The 24130-nt window shown below is 37.0% G+C and overlaps 1 long non-coding RNA gene across 7 annotated transcripts; it reads left to right on the top strand.

Annotated features, from left to right (window-relative positions):
* The first annotated feature begins 567 nt into the window (after positions 1 to 567).
* On the top strand, positions 568 to 6031 carry LOC113274731. 7 transcript variants are annotated; one of them, XR_003323177.1, is made up of 9 exons: positions 568 to 900; positions 1366 to 1654; positions 1755 to 1866; positions 1976 to 2097; positions 2276 to 2329; positions 2448 to 2533; positions 3951 to 4112; positions 4824 to 5447; positions 5546 to 6031. It is a non-coding gene; the product is annotated as an uncharacterized LOC113274731 (long non-coding RNA). The 7 variants fall into 7 exon arrangements; XR_003323173.1 differs by having other exon boundaries at positions 2247 to 2329; XR_003323174.1 differs by having other exon boundaries at positions 1789 to 1866; positions 1976 to 2329.
* Positions 6032 to 24130: the final 18099 nt, after the last annotated feature.

The following is a 24130-nucleotide window of genomic DNA, read 5'->3' as shown; positions in this document are numbered from 1 at the left end:
TTATACATTGTAAATTTGTAATGAAAACCCAAGGAAAACAAGAAAAGATAGAAAATTGAGTATCATCATCATCATCAAGAGATAAACTGCACAGAGTGCAAGAACTTAAATTTTTTGAATCGAATGATTAAAAACAAGACAACCCATGTCTTTATTTTACTCATAGAACACAATTAGATCAAAAGACGGTAAATTTATGAATTAAAAACCAAGAAAAAGAAGAAATTTTATTGAGTATGATGATCAGACCTTGCAAATTCAGTATCAAGAATGGCTCCGGCAGAAGGAAGATACACTGTTGAAGTATCTTATTTTATTGAGTAATGTTACTGGGTTTCACTCAGCACTAAATCTAGATGGTTGTTTTTGATCTTTTTTTCAGAGTTCTTGGAGCTCCATCTTTAAAACAATTTCAAACTCCTTTTTTGGCGGTCAGTGTGGCACTCGGTAATGGTGTCGTTGTCCCAACATAAAAAAGCTTTTATTTTTCTATATTTAACGAAGGGTATTTATGGTCATTGTGATTATTTATTAGGAACGGGAAGTCTCAGTTTTTTATTTGTTTCTTCTCATAACATGAAAGCCCTTTAGCTCATGGGATTACACTTCATATTCTCTCAATGGGTTTTAGGATTTTGAGATTGTTATTATAGTTTACGATTGTATTTTGTTCACTTGTAATTATAATTGGGCATTTTTTTTTTGTTCATATTTGGGATTTAATTGAGGTTAGGGTTTAACATATAGATTGTGTTTTTGGAGTTGTTGAAGTTGTTGGTTTAATGGGTATTTGAGGATTTAGAGAAAGGAGTGAGTTTGTGATGGAAGAAGTATTTCAGTTTGGAGAAATGACTCATTTTTATACAACGATATTGATGGTGTCAAATCTTCTAGAGGATGGTGAGTTTCAATATAAATGATGTGCCTCTAGTTGTTTAAGATTTGTAATTATAATTGGGTATTTTTTATTTTTGGAATTTAGTTGAGGTTAGGGTTTAACATTTGGAATTGGGTTTTTTTGAAGTTGTTGTTGGTTTGATGCAGTTTGATAATTTGAATGATTTTATAAATTAATAATGTGCTTTCCAAATTAGGGGTTTTTCATTTTGCTTGATTTAGTGGGTAATATGTTCAGTTTCTAGGGTAGGTCAAGGGAATGATGTTGGAGATTTTAGTTGAGGTTAGGGTTTACACTTGTTTGCTTATCTTTTGGATGGGGGAGTTCTGCTTAGATTTATTCTGGAAAAACTAAATCTGGGTTAGTTGAATTTTGGGATTATTTCAAAATTTCGTGAAAAAAAACAATCTTTAGTTTGGTCTATTGTTTTTTACTTGACGAATTTTGTGTACATTTCACTATTTCAGAAACACCTAGCTATAGTTTGTTTCAGCTAAACTCTGGACGCCAAAATGTATGGAACCTCTGATTCTAAGTGCGACGAGTAATGTTTGCCTGAAGGTGGAATTGGTCCCGTTAGCTGCTCTACCATGGAAGGTATGGTGCTGCATCAGTATCAAAATCTTGACACCAGGGTCTTCTACATACAATGAACATGATCTCACCTCATGTACTTCAAATTCGGGCATGGGGTTCCAAAATCCTAGGATTGTTGCAGTCATTTCAGAGTTGATAAATTTCTGTGAATATCTTAAGGTAATGACCTGAGTTCTTACCTATGTTATTTACTAAATTTGGTTTATAAGGTGGATTTTGCTCAACTTGTGAATTGAATCATATTCTGTTTATCTTGAAGGTGAGCTGAATAAAGGGTAAATGTTGGTCTGCAGGATTGATTTTAGTCCTTAGTGAAGCTGACACGTTATGCTTGTGGCTTATCAGTATAAGATTAGTTATTATGTAAAGATGTGAGTAAGTAGTATCTTATCATTTTAGTTAAATATAGCTTTCATAGTTTTGTTTAATGTTTGTCCGCTTTGTTACTCAGATCTATCTTATTTTTGGTTGATTGAGTAGGATGATGCATCAACTCTGCCCTTTAGGTTCAAAAAGCCCGATGCAGGGTAAATTGATAGCTTTTACAAGCAATATTACGAGCACTATGTTAGAGCCTTAGACAAGGGGGAGCAAGCTGACGGGTATATTCTCTTAAGTGTGTCATATTTCTGTTAACCGATGTGAGTTGTCAAATGATGACAGCCTAAAAAGAGAGCTTAGGTAGTTTCTTTAAACAATCTCACAGTCAAAGAAAATATTCAGATTTCAGCTCATTTCAATTTGCTGACAGAGTCAAACTTGGCAAAACGTACCAAACAGCTGAAGTGCATTTTGAAGTGCTGTGTGGCATTTCGAGACTGGCGCTTCCTCGAGGTTAGTCCTTTTTGTTGTTGTTTCTTTTTGAAACAAGTTGAGGCTTTCTTTTGCTATTTTTCTGCATCTATAAGATATTTTGAATTCTTAACATATTTTGGATGTTCCTCTTGAGTAGGCCATTGCCCCGCTGTTAAAGATGTCCAAGAGAAGTAGGCATTCTACCACTGGGTGTGGCTGAACTCCATAATAAGGTCTCTTTGTGTAAGATTTTTTACCCTCTCTAAGTGCAAGATTTAAATTTTCATGCAAATGACACTAGCCAAAGATGGTGCTTTAACATAGTCTTACATATAGTAATAACTGAAGTTTGGTAACCTACGCAGTTGCATTAATGGTTTCACTCCCCCGGTGTATCTGTGTTTACATATGTTGTGAAATAAAAAACTCTTGGATGGTTGATGTCCTGTATGTAAAATTAAGAAGGTAGAATGGAGCACCACATTGTATAAATGCCCTGTATCTTCGAGAGGTTGTACTGTTGCTCAAATTCAACTTATTTCTGTATTAAAACCACTTGGACTTTCCTTTGCATTCTGACCATCTCATCCTGCAATATTCTTCATTACTACCAGTACCAGGTCACTAACATATTTCTTTTTCTTTAAGAACATATTTTCTATGGTGGTTTTACCTGTTAGAGAGTCAAAACTGTGTTTCTCTTCTTTCAATTTTCTAGGTTCGGAAGACTTTTGTTCGATGGTTAGGTGCCATTATGAACATCACGACGTTTTCAATAGAAGTTTGCATATTACCCGACACGAGAACCAGTGCCCGATGTTTTCAGTAGACTTTTTTCTCAGAAACACCCAGCTATAGAAAACCAAAACTATGACTCTCCTCAACAAATTGAGAATTTTGAGTACATTCCAGAAACTGGCTTTATATTGGTTTTCTGTAGTAATTGAGCATTTAATTGAGGTTAGGGTTTAACATTTGGACCGGGTTTTGAAGTTGTTGATTAAATGCATTTTGATAAATTGAAAATGCAGATTATTAATGAAATGGATTCGAGGTTAAAAACTGATATATACGAATTCGGTAAAGGTGCTTCCTTTACCAAATCCTTTCTCAGGTTATTACAGAGTCAATAGTTTTTGAGGGGTGGGTTATGTATTGGTCCCGCAATCTGCTCTTCTACATAGAATAAACATGTTTTCACTCAGATACTTCAAACCCGAGCATGGGGTTCCAAAATCCTAGGTCTGCTGCGGTCATTGCAGAGTTAAACATTTTGATGAGTATAGTTAGGTAATGACATGAGTTCTAATCGATGTTGTTTAACTATTTAGTAATTTAAGTTTATAAGAAATGGGTTTTTTGTAACTTGTGAATTGAATTCTATTCTTTGTAAATGTTGATCTGTCGGGCTACTATGTTTTTCATTTCATCTGTTAAGACAGTTAATCATCATCCATAGCAATCAATAAAACTGGGTCTTGACATTTATCAATCCATTATTTTCCTTATTATTTTTTTCTTTTTTCTTTTGCTGTCCTTTTAGATTGAAACACCCTCCCCACCCCCCCACCCCCCCCACCCCAAAAAAAAAAAAAAAACAGTTTCTTTTGTGTGTGTACTTGGTGAGGTATTAAATTGGTTTTTGTTAATGTATATGCAGGGTGAGGTTTGTGTAAGGTGCTAGAGTGTTCTTTATTCCGTTTATTATCCTGAGCGGCAGAGTTGGCTGTGGAGGAAGAGATCTTCTTCTGACAAGAGTCCTGGTGTGACAGAAAGCTCAGGATCAATATCTTCTCATTTCGAAAGATATTTTGATGAACAGGTAGGTGGTTTATGAGTAACTCTTTAGAGTTATGCTTAAGTCCTTCTCTCAGGCATTTTCATTGAAATTTGGTTGGATGTTGCCGATTTCACCTACTAGAGTTTGGAATTATTTACCTTTGGTTGGAAAGTGTTCATTGGTGGTTTCCTATGAATGTGGAATTTGGTTTCTATGTCTAGAAACCAAGCATTAAACTATTCTATGTCCATGTATATCGAAAAATAGTTATTATGAGGGAATCCTTAGAATTTTACTAGGAAAATTCCGAAGCATCCAGTTTAAGAAGTGTGTCTTCCTTCGCCTAAAGTTTTGTTATTCATATCTGAGATGGGAAGAAAATGTTCCAGAATACTCCCTTTTCTAGGTAAATCAACACGGCATATCTAATTGTGCAGAAGAACCTATGGCATCTGACTAATGAGTGTGAATATTAACTTCCATTTTTTTGATATTGTTTTTGTCAACATGTTTTCCAATTGTATGTTTTTTTCCAATTGTATGGCTTTAGAAGGTAAACTGACAAGTGAGACCCTAAGAAGTGAGAAGAATCCATCATTACTTTGGGAATAACAGAAAAAGTATTCTTGGCTTTACTTTTCAATATTTGGATTTTACATGTTTAAGTTCCTTAGACCTTGCACTTATCTTATTATATGATGTTTAAGTAGTAAGAAAAGTTCTGAGCTTTTGTTGCGACTGTAATTAATGCAGCAAGAACAATCAAAAGCATCTCCCGTGGACATTATGCAATCCCCAGAGGTCATCTCAAAATCTGCAACCAGTGTTAAATAGGTTAATGGCAATACGAGGAGGAATCTGACAGAAAAACTTTCTGCAGCTCTTCTAAACATCACCGCCAAAGAGGACTTAGTACATCAACATGCTCTTCTAAACATCACGCCAAAGAGGACTTGGTTTCATGTTAAGATGCTCGCAGAAAGTTATGAGTTGATAATGCTGATTCTACTGTTAATAAACTAACAGCGAAATGGAAGGATTCTTTTGTTTCCTTTTCTTTTGCATCTTATAAGCTGTTGTTATTAAATCTGAGTTCCCATATGTGTTGGAATGTTAGTAATATATGAAATGGTGTTCCCAAAGAGTTAATCTCGCTGTTCTTTCTGAAACGTCCATTCTTAGGTTGGGAGCAAGCAGAAAATGAAGCGGCGGCCTTCAAGCAACATCTTGAAACTGCAGTTCACTTGGAGATCTGGTGGGTCATCTCGATGGGGCTCCCATGGAGTGCCAGACAGCCTAAGCAAGCATGAGAGAAACAAGAACAGAAGATTCATGAAGCTGTCATTCAGAGTTAAAGATTGCCGTAAATTTACTAAGGTAATGACATGAATTCTAACTGATAACTATTTGGTTGGTTTATACAACATAGATTTTGTTTACCTTGTGAATTGAATCATATTCTGTTTATCTTGAAGGTGAACTGAATAAAGGGTAAATGTTGGTCTGCAGGAGTGGTTTCAGTCTTTGGTGAAGGTGGCATGTCTTTTTTATTTTCTAGCTTATCAGTATGAGGTTAGTTATTACTACCATGGTAATGAACGGACCCTTGTCCGACCACATGGCCCGAGGTTGCCAAGTTGTCCCCAATCTACAAAATGATAACAATTCATTGTACTCCAAAATCTACATCATGACCAGAAGTGGTGATCTAGAATCTTCAACATGGCCGGAATCTAACCTTTTTACCCAGTGCCCATTGGCCTAAATGTGCAATGTGACATCCAGAAATTGTTACTTCACAAAAAAAAAGTGCCATCACCAAAATCTGTTACCTAACAGAAAGTAGGTCTTGGCGCCGGTTGGAAATTGTATTTTTTCTTAGCTACCTGGGCTTCTTTTTATAAAAGAGGTTTAAAAAAAAAAGAGGATAAATTAAATCATTTTTATAACGGTCCGCGAGTTATAACCCCAAAGGTGCCACTATCCATTCATAAAAAACTCATCAAAACAAAAGTAACACAAAAACCCCATCAAAACAAAAGTAACACAAAAACCTCAAAGAATTTTGATGAAACCAATTTTGAAATTTGGGGTTTTTGTATCACTTTTTAAAAATTTAGGGGTTTTTGTATCAATTTTGTTTAAGATGGAGTTTTAATTGATCCCAACATTTGAATGGGGCTTTTGTACCACAAATTTGGTCACCTTGGATTTTTATGACTAGTTCTGTTTTTATAAAGATATATAGTAGCCATTAGTTTGGAAAAAGTTTCTGCTCGCTATAGAAACGGTAAACACAACTACATAAATTTGTTGTGAATCCATTTTGATAGATACAGTGATTTGCCTATCTAGGAAGCAGATTGACCATAGCCTGTTTGGATACACATTCAGAAATTAAATTAAATTTTCAATTTCAGAAAGTTGAAAATTCAGAAGTTATTTTGGATTCTCTTGCGGGAGATTTGGGCTTATGGTATTCAAAATGCTATCCTGTTACCTGTAAATCTGGGTGAATGCATTAGGTGAGGTGAATGCTATCCTGTTACCTGTTAGCCTGTTTGTGAAAGCCCAATAAGGCCCATTCAATTGATCATAAAGAACCAACAAACTTTACATGTTTTCTTCCAACCCTGGCATAGGCGATTGTTCTATGCTAACTCAGTAAATTTTTTCCTCTCATAATTTGATTTAAGCATCGTCTAGCATCTCTTTTAGTTATGCATAAATAGTGTCTGATTTTCTTTTAGTTCCTCAAGTTCTCTTTTATTTTGTTCTTTCTCTCTCACATTTCTCACAATTTTCTTTATGGGTTGCTAACTCTCCTAGTTCCTCCATAATGTGTTCACAGTTTGTTTATTCTCATATGACTTTTGCCTGTGTTTTTGTTATGATTGTTGTTTTTGCTGAGTATGTTTTTAAGCTTTTGCTAACAGGTCTGGATTGTGCTGGTATCAATGGCATCAAAGGTATCAACGATGTCAATGTATTTGTCAGAGGTGAGTTAACTCAGCGATTCCATCCAAGGAGTCAAAGATGCAGTTTATCCCACTTTCACGACAATTCAAAAAATTTCAAATTGAAGAATTTCAGTTTTATTTGGAAAGTCTGCCTCCTAGTTTTTCTGGCAAAGTTGTTAGCCAGCTGTAGAATTTCCAGTTACCAAAATTATCCCAAAATATTTTGCTACCATAATTCAAGCCAAAAAATAAACTTTCATTCATATCCTTTTTATTCTCAAAACCCTAATACCTCCATTCTAATCTATAAGAAAACAATAGTTAACGATCCTATCTCACTATCAATAACCTTTCACAAGATGGCTGACGAATCTTCAAGCAATGTTATGTTGGTGATCTGATTAACAAGTTCAAACAAGCCACCTTGGAGCTTGGAGACACTAGTGAAGTGATTGTTTGTGTTCAAAACAAGAACACATCAGAAGAAGAGAACTCAAACTGGGAGGCCAGCGCAATAGGGAAAGTCATTATAGAGGGAAGAATGAATTATGCTACTGTTGAGAAGTGGCTACCGTTTACTTGGCCATTCATGACTGCAGAAGATGTGAAGATTGTGGAGGTGAAACCCAATACTATGATTTTCAATTTCAAAAACTGGGATTTCCTAAATAAGGTAATAACTGAAAGACCATGGAGCATCAACAGGCATCTCCTAGTCATTCATGATTATATCCCTGAACTAGTTTACACGGAGAAGCACTGGGGATTTCAGATGTTTTGGATTCAACTGAAATATTTGCTCCTTGAACACATGAATGTAGATTCTGTCACTAAAATAGGAGAAATTATGGGAGAGGTGACTAAGATTGAGGCTGCAGATGCAATGCCAATTGGAATCACACCAGTCAAAGTCTATGTGAATGTTGATCTTACTATGCCACTAAGAAGAGGAGTCAAGTGCATCACCAATGCTGGAATCACTAAATGGCAACAGTTTTTCTATGAGAGGCAACCAAAAGGAATTTGCACGGATTGTTATGTAGTTAAACATTGCAAAGTAGCATGCAAAGATGCAACAACTTACTTAAAGACAACTAAATGTGTCAGGAAGTGCATCACAGTTAATCCTAAGAACTTGGATCCTATTTGCCAAAAAAATCCTAAGAAGTTTGTGAAATCCACTGCTTTTGTCCCACCTAAAGATGACATTGCGATTAATATGGAATTTCTCCTCAAGAAGAGTGATCAAGATCACAAAGAAGATAGTAGACTAGGAAAAAGGTTCAGGACTGAGAATCTTAATGATGTTGAAAGCTCCTCTGACAACAATGCGCAAGATATCAGCATTTCCAGCCAGACTACTCACAGGGTCATAACTGGAGATAATCAAACTGTACTCACAGAAAAGGAGGTTCAAGTATACACCTCATCACTTTTCTCTATTCTCTTATATTTGATCTTATTCGATTTTGTGTCTTGATTTTTTCCTTCTTTAATATTTATGTCAGGTTGTTATTTACTACTTCAAGATTAAGTAGTTATTGCATCAGTTTAATTTTTAGTTTGGAACCAAAACTTTTGAGGTTTAGCTGTTTTATTAAAACCTGTCTAGATACTTACATCTTTTATTTTCCACTTCTGCACTATATCCTCTGGTCTTTATATAGGGTTCCAAGACAATATATATTTTCTTTAAGGTATAAACAAAAGAGTAGACTTCTAGTTCACATCCATTTACTTCTCTACACACTGCACATAATGAAAGTCTTATCTTAGAATGTTCAAGGTTTTAATTCCTTACCCACAAGGGACCATCTTAGATATTTAATCAGGTCTCAAAATCCTGATATTATATTTCTTTGTGAAACTAAACTCCATGAGGATAAAATGAAAAATCCGGTAGCTCCCTTTATGTTTCCTAGTGTTAGGTATCTTCAACCAATTGGTCTTTCAGGTGGTCTAGTTCTTCTATGGAAAAATGGATTTTCTTGTGATATTGTCAGCTGTGAAAATACCATGATCCATGATGTAGTTCAGAGTGATCATAGTCAACCTGAATGGCTCCTCTCATGTATGTATGGGTACTGTAATTACTCTAAGAAGAAAGATCAATGAGAATTCATCAAAGACATAGGTAGCAACATCAACCAGCCTTGGATTCTTCTGGGTGATCTGAACTTTCATCTCATGGATAATAATTCTTCTTCTTCTACTTCTAGTGATGGTTTGGTGAACTCAATAATTCAACATGCTGGTTTAGAGGACCTTGGTTTTATAGGAAGGGAACATACCTGGTCTAACAATAATGTTGGTACTGGGAGAAAGAGATCAAGATTGGATATCGCTTTGGGCAATGCAGATTGGAATACTTATTTTCCAAATTCTAAAATTCTTCATCTTAATCAGTCAGGTAGTGATCACTGCCCCATACTTCTTGTGACAGATCATACTCAACCCAATATGTGGAAGCCTTTTAAATTCTTTACATCTTGGTTAAAAGACAGATGGTGTGGTGTGGAAATTGCAAAAGCTTGGAAAAAAACTGTATCTGGTTCTCCAGGTTATAAACTAGTAAAAAGACTGCAGTTTACAAGAATTGCTTTGTCTAGGTGGAATAAAGAACATTTTGGGAACATAAACCAAAATATAGATGAACTACAACAACAATTCACCCCCATACAGTCTCTTCCTCATTCCTCATCAAATATTGAAAGAGCTATTGTTGTTACAAAGGAATTGCAAAGATGGCATGGCATACAACATGAATTCTATAAACAGAAGTCCAGAGATAATTTCTTTAAAGATTGTTGTATTTTCAAATGTTGTTGTAGATAGTGGTAAAAACTGGGTTCTTTTCGAACTTGTGAAGGTAACTCTTTTTTTTAGATTTAAATAAATTCAGAAATGTAGTAAATTAATAGTAATGTCAAGATTTAGAAGGATTAAGGCTCAGGATTCACTACCACTCCAAGTTGATTGGTTATAAATAATATTTCATAAATTATTATTAAGCTCTTTTTCTTATTAAATCACTTTTTAATTTAAAAGGTGTCCAAATATTAAGTTGTAATCCTTAAGCATGATTTATCAAAGAATTATTCTAAGCATAAAACATCAAACTGATTCGCAACTAATTAAGAAAACCATTTTATCCTCTTTTTTTTATATTTATCCAAGTGAATTAAATAAAGTAAATAATTAAAGAAATTATAAATAAAAATATTACCAATCAAACATGAGTGAATAGATCCTCCATTGCCTCAATCACCAAGAATTTAGCCGCTCATCATGTTGGAAAACCTCTCAAAATATTTCATTGATGCTCAAAAGTGTTTTACAATGAGAGAAAGACAAGAAAATGATGTAAAACAGAATTCTGCGACCCACATAAGGCGTCCAGAATCAACGACAAAGCTGAAGTGCTGTTGTCGTTGAAGAACTACGACCCACAATATACAGTCGATGTTACTGTTGATAAACGACTGTCTTGGAGAGTCTGTTCTTCACGTTCTTCCTCCTCGCAGCAGCAGAACCCGAATCTCTGCAACTTGGATTTTCTTGCTCTGTAGTGCTCTAAACCTCTCCCAATTCTCCCTAAACTTGACTAGCCCCTTCTTCTCGACACTAGGGACCTATTTATACACAACAGGCCACTCCAATCCTTGTAATAACTCCAAGAATATCCGGCCATAAAAGAATATTTTCCGATATTTTTTTTCTTTATTTCTCTGATTCGTTACGGATTGTTTCCTGGTTTATCTCTTTCACGCATCATCTCTGAGTTTTAGGAGAAGTTTCCAGCCAATAGAGTTAACCCATGCACGTCTCTTCCATCCAACAATTCCAAAAATAGAATATCTTCCCTATTTGAGAATATCTTCCCTGTTTTGATTCCCACCGATTATCTAACCAAATTTGACCGAATCCAACACCCATACCAGCTCTGTCTAGGCCCTAGGAACAAACCCATTTAATTTGGGCCATTGAATCTCACTGGAACACCTTCGAATCATCAACCCTAGTCACGGCAGTTCAAGACAATTTTTTCCCGCCAATTTTGAGAATTTGAATTGTTGAAGAAGGTGTCCCTTATCCTGGACTGGGGTGCGAATAGCAGATGCCTTGGGGGTGACCTGGGGTGCCCCTTAGTAATTAGGTTACCCCTTATCCAAACTTCGGAGTCCGAATAACACGTGTCCTCCGGATGCCAAAATCAACTTTTCGAGCCGAATTTTCCAAAAATGTTTATTTCCTAAAAATACATAAAAACACAATATTAGTACAAAAATAGAGTTCCAACAATACTGACATTGAGGACAAATTAGACACAAAAATGTGTCTATCAAATACCCCCAAACTTATTATTTGCTATTCCTCGAGCAAATTTATTCTTGAAAAGTGACCGAGTTAATCTCGGGTGGGTTTATCAGAGGTTTACCCACAAAAACCAATACTCCAGACCCTAGCTATCTACGCAGAACCTTGGAAAGCACTAAAGAACCTCCTTGGTTGGCATACAATTATTGACTTTAAGAGGAAGAACCCTGATGCGAAATTCCAATTGTTGTACACGAGTTTGCACTCAAGCATACTAAAATTCATATAAGTGACAGAGCTCTACTAAGATAGTTTCACGATGGACATCATACTCGGAGTCAGACTAATCACATGAAAATATTAAGAAGATGGAAAAAGAAAAATGTAGATGGTTGAAAAGTGAACGGTGTTTCCCATATCTGTCTGAAGGCCTCTGCCAAGGTGAACCTAACCTAAATGACTGAGATACCGGTTTGACTAATATTAACACACTGGCATATACAAGGGAACCAGTGGTCAATAACTTAAATCTAGATCAACAAACTGGCAAATACAAGGGAACCAGCAGTTGACTACACATAACAATAACCATTTTTTTTTTTAACTTAACGGCATGAATAGATCTTTTGGATCCAAGCGCATGCTTCTTGTCAGCAGATTACACGATAGTTCCCACGGGTCCTGCATTCCACGCTTGCTTAGGCGACGGAAACAGGGAGAACACACGCATATTGCTATCCAAGTGTTAATACTTATTCCGATTGGTCTAACTGGTCCGGTCTTTTTTTTTTTTTTTTTGGTAACTCTGTCACTCTATTTCACCCTAGCAAAGGTAACAACTTGAATCGTGTGCCCCACCAAATCACTTGAAATAAAAGAAAACTAAAAATAGAAAGTGAAAGTGAAAAGGACTCGACGAGATATGGCGAAACTATCATGTTATTTCTAACACCTGAGCTCTGTGCTTTTATGAATAGACTCTATAGATGTTTCCATCTAGTCAGATTGGTTCCTCAGCTCCCAAAACAAAAATGTTTCCATCCACTTAGATTGGTTAGTGCTATCCTTAATAGGCGTAAATTTCTAGGCTCTGGAGTTTATTTATTGCAACTTAAAACTAACAAAAAGTTTCTTCCCCACCCCCAAACTTAAATCTAACATTGTCCTCAATGTTTCTAATGAAAGAGCAATACCAAAAGTAACAAAATACGAGGATAAGTTGGAAAGATAGTACCTGGGTGAAGAAAATCAAAAACTAATATACAACATACAATCCGCCTCGATGGTAAATCAAGGGTAAATAGGGTCCTCCAGAGGGACCTCCTCAACATCACCTGTAGGAAAGGGCTCTAAAAAGGGTTTCAATCTCTGACCGTTAACCTTCGAAGAACTACTACCATCCGGTGACTTAATTTCAACAGCTCCATGAGGATAAACAGTGCGAACAATAAAAGGACCCGTCCACCGAGAACGCAGCTTCCCAGGGAAAAGATGTAAGCGGGTATCATACAGAAGAACTTTTTGACCTGGAGAAAATGTCTTTCTTAGAATATTCCTATCATGCGCAAGTTTCATTTTGTTCTTATACTCCTTCGCACTATCATACGCATCTCTACGAATCTCTTCCAACTCATTGAGCTGGAGTTTCCTATGGGCTCCTACCTTGTCGAGTGAAAAATTTAGCTGCTTAACAGCCCAATAAGCTCTATGTTCTAACTCAACAGGTAAATGACATGCCTTGCCATAAACAAGCCGATAAGGCGACATTCCAATAGGGGTCTTAAACGCAGTATGGTAAGCCCATAAGGCATCAGTAAGCCTAGATGACCAGTCTTTCCGATTAGGATTAACTATTTTCTCTAATATACGTTTTATCTCCCTATTAGAAACCTCAACTTGACCACTAGTCTGTGGATGATACGGGGTAGCTACCTTATGAGTAATACCATATTTCTTCATTAAAAGCCTAAAAGGTCCATTACAAAAGTGTGACCCTCCATCACTAATTATAGCTCGCGGTGTACCAAAACGTGTAAGTATATTTTCTTTCAAGAACTCTATCACAACCCTATGGTCATTGGTTTTACACGCAACCGCTTCAATCCACTTAGAGACATAGTCTACAGCGACAAGGATGTATAGGTTACCAAAAGAATTAGGGAACGGACCCATAAAGTCAATACCCCACACATCAAAGACCTCAACAATCAAAATCGGGTTCAAGGGCATCATGTTCCTACGGGAAATGGTTCCTAATTTCTGGCAACGTTCACAAGTAACACAATAACTATGGGAGTCTTTAAACAACGAAGGCCAATAGAATCCACACTGCAATATCTTAGCAGCAGTCTTCTTAGCACTAAAGTGACCCCCACAAGCATGATCATGACAAAAGGAAATAATACTAGACTGGTCACTCTCAGGTATACATCTCCTAATAATCTGGTCTGGACAATACTTAAACAAATAAGGATCATCCCAAAAGAAGTGCTTAACCTCGGCTAAAAATCTAGAACGATCTTGTTTACCCCAATGTTGGGGCATTCGACCAGTAACAAGATAGTTCACTATATTCGCATACCAAGGTAATTGGGTAACAAAGAACAATTGTTCATCAGGAAAGCTATCCCTTATAGGAAGGGAATCATCTGGGGAACTAACAACTAGCCTAGACAAGTGATCTGCTACAACATTTTCATCACCCTTTTTGTCTCTAATGTCTGGAGAAAACTCTTGCAACAACAGAATCCACCTAATCAATCTAGGTTTAGTATCCTTCTTAGACAAAAGATATTTTAAAGCAGCATGATCAGTATATATGATGATCTTAGAACCTAAGAGATAGGGTCTAAACTTATCTAAGGCAAACACAATGGCTAATAGTTCCTTCTCGGTAGTGGTGTAGTTCAACTGGGCATCATTCAGAGTTTTGCTAGCATAATAAATCACATGAAGTAACTTATTTTCTTGCTGACCTAGCACAACACCAATAGCATAATCTGAAGCATCACACATGATCTCAAAGGGTAGGTTCCAGTTGGGTGCCTGGACTATGGGGGCGGTAGTGAGTAAATTCTTAAGCTTCTCAAAAGCCTCTAAACAAGCATCATCAAAGACAAACTTAACATATTTTGCAAGCAAATTGCAAAGAGGTCTAGACATCAAGCTAAAATCCTTAATGAAACGACGATAAAAACCAGCATGCCCTAAGAATGACCTAATATCTCTTACGGTTTTTGGGACCGGTAAAGTTTTAATAAGATCAACTTTGGATCTATCTACCTCTATACCCTTTTGAAGATACAATATGCCCTAGAACAATTCCTGAACGAACCATAAAGTGACATTTCTCCCAATTAAGCACTAAATTCTTTTCCTTACACCTAGTAAAAACTAATGACAAATGATGCAAGCACTCATCGAAAGATGAACCAAACACTGAAAAATCATCCATAAAGACCTCTAAGAACCGTTCTACCATGTCAGAAAATATGCTCATCATGCAACGCTGAAAAGTCGCAGGGTATTACATAGCCCGAAAGGCATGCGTCTATACGCAAAGGTACCAAATGGACAGGTAAAAGTGGTTTTCTCCTGGTCTTCTGGGGCAATAACGATCTGATTATATCCAGAGTTGCCATCTAAAAAGCAGTAGTGACTATGTCCAGCTAATCTCTCTAGCATTTGGTCGATGAAGGGAAGGGGAAAGTGGTCCTTCCTAGTGACCTTGTTCAATTTCCTATAGTCAATACAAACACGCCAACCCGTGGTCACTCGGGTCGGGATTAACTCATTGTTATCATTCTGGACTACAGTAATACCAGATTTCTTGGGAACAACCTGAACGGGGCTGACCCACTTACTGTCTGAAATAGGGTAGATAATGCCTGCATCATCTTAAGAACCTCAGTTCGAACTACTTCTTTCATATTGGGGTTTAGTCGACGTTGCATCTCCCTAGAAGGTTTGGTGTCTTCCTCTAAATAGATCTGATGCATACAAACAGTGGGACTTATACCCTTAATGTCTGCTATGGTCCACCCTAAAGCTTCCTTGTTGTTTTGAAGGACGGTTACTAGCCTACTTTCCTGATCTCTATCCAAGTCGGAAGAAACAATCACAGGTAAAGTCTCAGACGGGCCTAAAAACACATACTTCAGGGTATCTGGCAATGGTTTTAGGTCCAACTTAGGAGGCTCTTCTAAAGAAGGAACTAGGGTACTTAGAAACTGGTAGTGGTTCGAACTTAGGTTTCCATCATTACTAGTATCTAACAAAGGGGTTGAATCTAACAAAGCATTCACCTCATTAATCACCTTATCATCATCAAAATCAATCCCAAAGTGAGCTAGGCATTTCTCTAATGGATCTTCTAACAAAGTGTTTGGTAATGACTCCTCGACTAATGTTCCTATCATGTTCACCTCTTCTATATTCGAGTCATCTAGTTCAGAGGGTAGCTTACTAATATTAAAAATGTTCAGCTCAATAGTCATATTACCAAAAGACAAATTCATAATACCATTTCGACAGTTAATGATCGCATTGGATGTAGCTAAAAACGGGCGACCTAAAATCACTGGTATTTGGTTCTCTGGGTCAGGGACAGGTTGGGTATCTAGGATAACAAAATCCACCGGATATATAAACTTGTCTACCTCTATGAGAACATCCTCGATCACACCACGAGGAATTTTAATGGACCTATCAGCTAACTGAAGTGTCATCTGGGTAGGTTTCATCTCACCAAGTCCTAGCTTAAGGTACACATGGTATGGCAGTAAGTTCACACTGGCTCCTAAGTCAAGCAATGCTTTCTCAACACGGTACTTACCTATTGTACAAGCAATGGTAGGGGACCCTGGGTCTTTATACTTAGGAGTAGTGGTATTCTGAATAATAGAACTCACGTGACTAGCTATGAAGGCTTTCTTCTGGACACTGAGCTTACGCTTTCGCGTACACAAGTCCTTAAGGAACTTGGCATAAGAGGGAATCTGCCTAATTGCATCTAATAATGGAAGGTTGATATTAACCTGCTTAAAAACCTCCAATATATCATTAAAGTTGGACTCCCTCTTAGTCGGAACTAGCAGCAGCTGGGGGAACGGGGCTCTGGGAACAAAGCCGGGCTCATCAGGACCCTCATTGGTCTCTTTGGAGACTCTATCAGTCTCCTCATTTTCTGGCTCATAAGGGTGAACTACAGCATGTTCACTATCAGGCATGGCAACCTTGTTGTCTACTTTCTTTCCACTCCTAAGGGTTGTGACAGCATTCACATGATGTATGATTTCTCCTTTGGGATTAGGTTCAGTATGACTAGGGAACTTTCCATCTCTCTCTCACTTATAAACTTAGCTATTTGTCCTACTTGAAGTTTTAATTCGGCAAGACTTTGGAATATCTTCAATTCTTGCCTAGTTTCTTGTTGAAAGCTCATGTGGTTCTTTGATAGCATTATGAGATTTTCCTCTAAGGCAGAGATGTTTTTCTCGGAAGTGTTCTGAAACTGAGTTTGACCTGAAGAGTTCTTAAAACCAAATCCTGGGGGAGGCTGAGAATTACTAGACTGTCCTTGATTCTGACCCTTAGACCAAGAAAAATTAGGATGGTTTCTCCAACCAGGATTGTAGGTCTCTGAGTATGGGTCAATCTTCTGACGGTTCTCAAACCTAGCATTGTTATAGACAGCATGAGCTTGCTCTTCACTAACCTGACCTTCCCAAAATGAATTATCGGGCTCTATTCCACAACTAGAGACTTGAGAGGCTCTATTAGGTTCAACAAGGGACCTATTTTTAGACTGACCCATTTCCAAAGCTTCTAACCTTCTAGACAAAGCAGCAAACTTAGCATCAGACCAAAACTCGTATCTACCACATTGGTGCTACTTCTATTGACCAAGAGTCTTTTAGGGGGTTCAACACAAGATTCCCACTGTTGGGATTTTTCAGCGATAACTTCTAAGAAGGTAAAAGCATCATCAGCACTTTTACTAGTGAACTCACCAGCGCACATAGACTCAACCATGGCTTTGGTCGAATAGTCTAAACCATCATAAATAATTTGTACGAGTTTCATCTTATCAAATCCATGGTGAGGACACTGAGATAGGAGATCATTGAATCTCTCTAAAAATCTATAAAGAGACTCTCCCTCTTGTTGCACACTAGCACTAATTGTCTGCCTAACAGCTGCAGTTTTATGCTTAGGGTAGAATTTCATATAGAAAGCGGCAATAAGTTCCTGCCATGTTTCAATGGATTCAGATGGTAGGTTGTTCAGCCAGGTCTTGGCTTTATCTCTCAAGGAAAAGGGAAACATCTTAAGTTTCAAGACTTCATCAGTAAGGTCTTTTATTCTAATTGTCCCACAAATTTCCTCAAAGTCCCTAATATGGAAATAAGGGTTCTCATCATCTTTTCCTAAGAATATAGGGATCATTGGAAATACTAGGTTTTATCTCGAAATTAGCCGTAGTGGCTGGCAATTTAATGCACGAAGCTCGGTTGGTCCTAGTTGGGAACATGTAATCTTTCAAAGTTGCCATCGCTGGCACAACAGAAGTACTAGGGGTTATGATTTTACGAAGAGACAGATTCTCAAAACTGAAGTTTCCAAAAACAGGGCTCTCAAAAGAACAATCTTCGAGCTCCCTGCTTAAATCAGAAGAACTACTAGGTTTTTCGCTAATCAATCGACCTAGAGTATCTCTTTTCCAAGCCCTATTAACAAAATCGGGCATACACTAAAAAAATCAAAAAGAAATAAAAATCCTAACAGGAAGGTTCTAGCAATCACACAGCAGGCTGACTCGACTTTACCACAACAAACCTAGAGATTTCTAGCAAACAACAAGCATGATGGCTCACTTAGATTGTTTCTAGACCAGCTTCTATCTCTCGAAGGGAATTCGTTACAATTTAAGCAAACCCCTCTGGAATCAATCCGAGTCAAAGTAAGTTGAATCGAGGCGAGGGAAGCTTAGTGGAGCTTTGATACCCAAGGCCTCACCGCAGTACAAGGCGGCGCAGTCACGCATTCAACTCACAGAAACCGTCATGAACTTCGAAGTATGCTAAAAGAATAACCAATATCCTTCGAAAAATTTTCCTAACAAGCTCGATACCCTATAGGTCTCTTTCTAATCAGATTTTAAAGCTTGGGTTCGCGTTAGGTTTTGTTCTCCTAAAGCGGGCAAGAAGGGAGCGGTGATGAAATCCGAACCCTTATCTTGTTTAGGCCAGGCCTTGCCCTTTACTAGGAAAATAAAGACAGTCCAAATTCGTCCTCAATCAATGATCACCTTAAGGAGTACAGTAACTCGCTTGCAGGGATTCGCGAGTGTTTCGATTGGACTTACCTCCCGTACCAGACGGGGGATGAACCGTTGTCGTCGACTCGGGCCACGACTCCTATGCCGTGTGCGAACCCGAGGGGCCGAGGTGATAATGTAATCACCGTCCTTCCCTGCACACAGTTTGTATTTAACTACCCTTCCGTAGGGTTTAAAAAAATAATAATAAAGTCCAAGAGTCCAGTCCAAAGTCCAAATAAAGTAAAGTGCAAAAGAAAAAGAAAAATAACCTAAAAAAAATAAAAAAAAATCTCTCTTTTTTTTTTCTCTTCTATATAAAACAAAAAAAAAAAATTCCTCTTTCGCTCCTTCCGCTTTAAGCTTTTCCTTCCAAGGTCCTTAGTACTCCACTTCGAACCTGCAAATTAAAGACAAAAAGAACCAGTAAAAAGGAAAAAAAATAATAAACCTAAAAAAAAAATTCTACCTAATCACAGGTCCGCGTCGGCGGCGCCAAAAACTTGTTGTATTTTCAAATGTTGTTGTAGATAGTGGTAAAAACTGGGTTCTTTTCGAACTTGTGAAGGTAACTCTTTTTTTTTAGATTTAAATAAATTCAGAAATGTAGTAAATTAATAGTAATGTTAAGATTTAGAAGGATTAAGGCTCAGGATTCACTACCACTCCAAGTTGATTGGTTATGAATAATATTTCATAAATTATTATTAAGCTCTTTTTCTTATTAAATCACTTTTTAATTTAAAAGGTGTCCAAATATTAAGTTGTAATCCTTAAGCATGATTTATCAAAGAATTATTCTAAGCATAAAACATCAAACTGATTCACAACTAATTAAGAAAACCATTTTATCCTCTTTTTTTTATATTTATCCAAGTGAATTAAATAAAGTAAATAATTAAAGAAATTATAAATAAAAATATTACCAATCAAACATGAGTGAATAGATCCTCCATTGCCTCAATCACCAAGAATTTAGCCGCTCATCATGTTGGAAAACCTCTCAAAATATTTTATTGATGCTCAAAAGTGTTTTACAATGAGAGAAAGACAAGAAAATGATGTAAAACAGAATTCTGCGACCCACAGAAGGCGTCCAGAATCAACGACAAAGCTGAAGTGCTGTTGTCGTTGAAGAACTACGACCCACCATAGACAGTCAATGTTACTGTTGATAAACGACTGTCTTGGAGAGTCTGTTCTTCACGTTCTTCCTCATCGCAACAGCAGAACCCGAATCTCTGCAACTTGGATTTTCTTGCTCTGTAGTGCTCTAAACCTCTCCCAATTCTCCCTAAACTTGACTAGCCCCTTCTTCTCGACACTAGGGACCTATTTATACACAACAGGCCACTCCAATCCTTGTAATAACTCCAAGAATATCCGGCCATAAAAGAATATTTTCCGATATTTTTTTTCTTTATTTCTCTGATTCGTTACGGATTGTTTCCTGGTTTATCTCTTGCACGCATCATCTCTGAGTTTTAGGAGAAGTTTCCAGCCAATAGAGTTAACCCATGAACGTCTCTTCCATCCAACAATTCCAAAAATAGAATATCTTCCCTATTTGAGAATATCTTCCCTGTTTTGATTCCCACCGATTATCTAACCAAATTTGACCGAATCCAACACCCATACCAGCTCTGTCTAGGCCCTAGGAACAAACCCATTTAATTTGGGCCATTGAATCTCACTGGAACACCTTCGAATCATCAACCCTAGTCACGGCAGTTCAAGACAATTTTTTCCCGCCAATTTTGAGAATTTGAATTGTTGAAGAAGGTGCCCCTTATCCTGGACTGTGGTGCGAATAGCAGATGCCTTGGGGGTGACCTGGGGGTGCCCCTTAGTAATTAGGTTACCCCTTATCCAAACTTCGGAGTCCGAATAACACGTGTCCTCCGGGTGCCAAAATCAACTTTTCGAGCCGAATTTTCCAAAAATGTTTATTTCCTAAAAATACATAAAAACACAATACTAGTACAAAAATAGAGTTCCAACAATACTGACATTGAGGACAAATTAGACACAAAAATGTGTCTATCAAAGATTTGGACTACAATACCAGGTACTTTCACACTCTTCATAAAAGGAAGAGAGAAAGGAATAATATAGATTCTTTGAAAGCTTCAAATAATAACTGGGTTCATAATAGAGATGATTTAGCTAACTTATTGACTAATCATTTCAAGAATATCAGTGTTACTTCTGCTCCTTCCATTGATGAAAGGCACTATAATCACATCCCTTCCTTGGTCACTAATGAAGACAATTCAAGGCTTCTTGCTCCTCCAACTGATGATGAAATATTCAAGGTTCTTAAATCTTTGGAAAATTGGTCAGCACCTGGACTAGAAGGATTTCAAGCAGGATTTTGTAAATCTCAATGGGCTGTTGTTGGTAATGATGTGTATGATATGGTCAAACAATTCTTCTCTTCCAAGCATATGCTCAAGCAATTGAATAAGACTTATATTTCTCTAATACCTAAAAAGAGTAAGCCTTGTTCACCAGCTGAGTTTAGACGTATCAATTTATGTAATACATCTTACAAGATAATTTCCAAGATATTGGTTAGCAGAATGAAGCCAATCATGGAAAAGATAATTTCACCGTACCAAGCAGCTTATGTCTCTAGAAGATTAATAAATGATAACACTATCATGGATCATGAGATTATTCACTCCACGAAAAGGAAGGAAGGACAAAGTGGTTGGTTAGCACTCAAGCTAGACATGTCAAAGGCTTTTGACAGACTAGAATGGCCATTTCTTATGAAGATTCTACAAAGCTTTGGTTTCTCAGAAGAATGGTGTTGTCTCATTTAACAATGTATTAGCACCACCACCTTATCTGTCTTACTTAATGGCTCACCTTGTGCAGATTTCAATCCTAGTAGAGGGATAAGACAGGGAGATCCTCTTTCTCCATATCTCTTTATTCTAGCCATGGAATGGGTCTCAAGGACTATGGTGGAAGCTCATCATTCAAAAAGCATACAAGGTATTTCAGTAGCTAGAGGTGCACCACCTATTAATCATCTGCTATTTGCAGATGATTGCCTCATTTTTACTCATGCAAATTTAACCAGTGTGAATAATCTCTTGCAAGTTAGTTTTACAAGACTTTAGTTCACAATCTGGTCAAGTCATTAATTTTGAAAAATCTTCTATCCTCTTCAGTAACAACATGGATCATGTGGTATGTGACTCTATAAGTAACATACTTGGTGTTCAACCTATGAGTAAAAATGAGAAATATTTGGGATCTCCTCTAATTATTGGCAGATCAAAAGTCAAAGCGTTTGAAGATATTCAAGTGGCATTTGAAAGAAGGTTGGGTAATTGGCAGGGCACTACAATACATCAAGCTGGTAGATCTACTATGGTTAAAGCAGTTCTCAACTCCATTCCTATGTATCAAATGAGCACTTTCAAAATTCCAAAGAAAATTCTCAAGAAACTGGACTCTATTCAAAGAAAATTCTGGTGGGGGTTCAAATCTATTAAAGGTTTTAATCTCATTGCTTGGCAGAATATGTTTTATCTAAAGATTTTTCAGAGACTTAGAAATGATGAATCATGCACTTATGGCTAAACTGGCATGGAAAATTTGTCACAACTCTGATAATTTGCTGGGTCAATTACTTCAAGCCAAATATCATAAGAATGAGGAGTTTCTTCATTTACATGGTGAAAGAAGCAATTCTTCTTGGGTTTGGAAGGGCATTGAATTAGATCTCTTATAGTTCAACAACACTACTTCATGGAGGTAAATAATGGCAAATCAACAAGAATATGGTCTGATAAATGGATTATAGGTTTAAGTGAAACTGTTGAACCTAAGCATACTTCTCACTATCAGTTTGTGGTTGTCAGTGAATTAATCAGATCAGATACCAATGATTGGGATACAAGACTTCTCAACATCTTATTCTCCCCTGAGAATGTAGAAAGAATATCCAGAATGCATATTTCATTGTCAGAAGAGGATATATTGAGATGGTCACCTGCTAAAGATGGTGTATTCTCAGTAAAATCCACCTGCAATAAACTCATGGGGAGAAGAGTATTAGATCAAGCTGCTATTTGTACAATTCCTAAAGCTGTTTGGAAGGTTCTTTGGAAGATGCAATTACCTCACAGAGTGAAGCTTTTCATTTGGAAATGCCTCAAGAATGCAGTTCCAACAAGGACAAGATTAGCTCAGTTTAATTACTTGGATGATCATCACTGCGGTATCTGTAATTCAGAAGAAGAGTCACTATTTCATCTCCTCCTTGTCTATAATCATTCTACAGCTGTCTGGAGACTGCCTAATATAAATATTGATCAAGTCATAACCAACTACCAAAGTGTCATACAATGGAATACTTCATGGTTTGTGGATGTCAGGAATTCAAATGCTGAAGAAACTCAACAATGGAGATCTCTTTTAATGATTGGGTGTTGAATAATTTGGAAAGAGAGATGCGACTGCATCTTCCAGGATAAACCCTAAACCCTGAAAATACTGTAGCTAGAATTAATTATCATATATCTCACCTTAGTTTCACTTCCGCTACTACAGATAACTTAGTTGAGGGCATACCAACACACTCAGGCAGTCAAACCACTATTGTTAGAGATGATACTACCCTTACACTCTTTGTAGATGCATTTTTTGACTAAAGTACTAATGATTGTGGCACCGGTATGGTGCTCTGTAATTTTGCAGGGGAAATCTCAGGTGTCAAAGGATCCTATGCAGCTAGAGTAAAAGATCCAGAAACAGGGGAGTGTATGGCTGTAATGGAAGCTCTGAGTTGGATTCGAGACAAAAACATCTCAAAGATTCACATTGCAGCTGATGCAGAAACGGTTGTGAAATCCATCACAACAGAAGAAGTTTATGTTAGCTGGGAAAATAGAAAAATTATTAGAAATATTAAATCTATCTTATCATCATTTAGTCTTTGGTCAGTCGCTCATGTAAAAAGGGACAGTAATCTTTTGGCAGATAGAGTTGCAAAAAGAATAAGATGTGAAAAACAGTCTTTAGAAGAGAGTTATTACTCTGCAATTTGTATTGACACTTTTCTAGAGAAGTTTAATGCTCCTCCTTCTACTTAAATAAAATTTTCAGTTATCTAAAAAAAAGTAATGCCAAAGTAGGGTCATTAGATAGTAAATCCTATAGCTCCTTAACCAAACATTCTTAGTAATGGCAAAACTGCCCTTTTGGTATTAGTGTTAATACTAATGATTAGTTATACTAAATCTTGATTAGTGATTATATTAATGATCAGTGATTAAGTATAATAAGTTATAAATTTCGTGCTGATAAATTTGGGGGAAGAAAAAAAATTAGTTTTTTTTTAGACGGAGAAAGGAAGTGAGGAAAAAACTTTTTTTTTTGATTCAAGTAATCAAAATGGATGAGGTGCGCGAATCTTTATCTAGAAAAGCTAAGAAATTTCACATCAA

The sequence above is a fragment of the Papaver somniferum genome, chromosome 4 (assembly GCF_003573695.1).
Source record: "Papaver somniferum cultivar HN1 chromosome 4, ASM357369v1, whole genome shotgun sequence".
Taxonomy (NCBI): Eukaryota; Viridiplantae; Streptophyta; class Magnoliopsida; order Ranunculales; family Papaveraceae; genus Papaver; species Papaver somniferum.
Note: the sequence above shows the minus strand (reverse complement) of the source record. Positions and strands in the feature narration are given on the sequence as shown.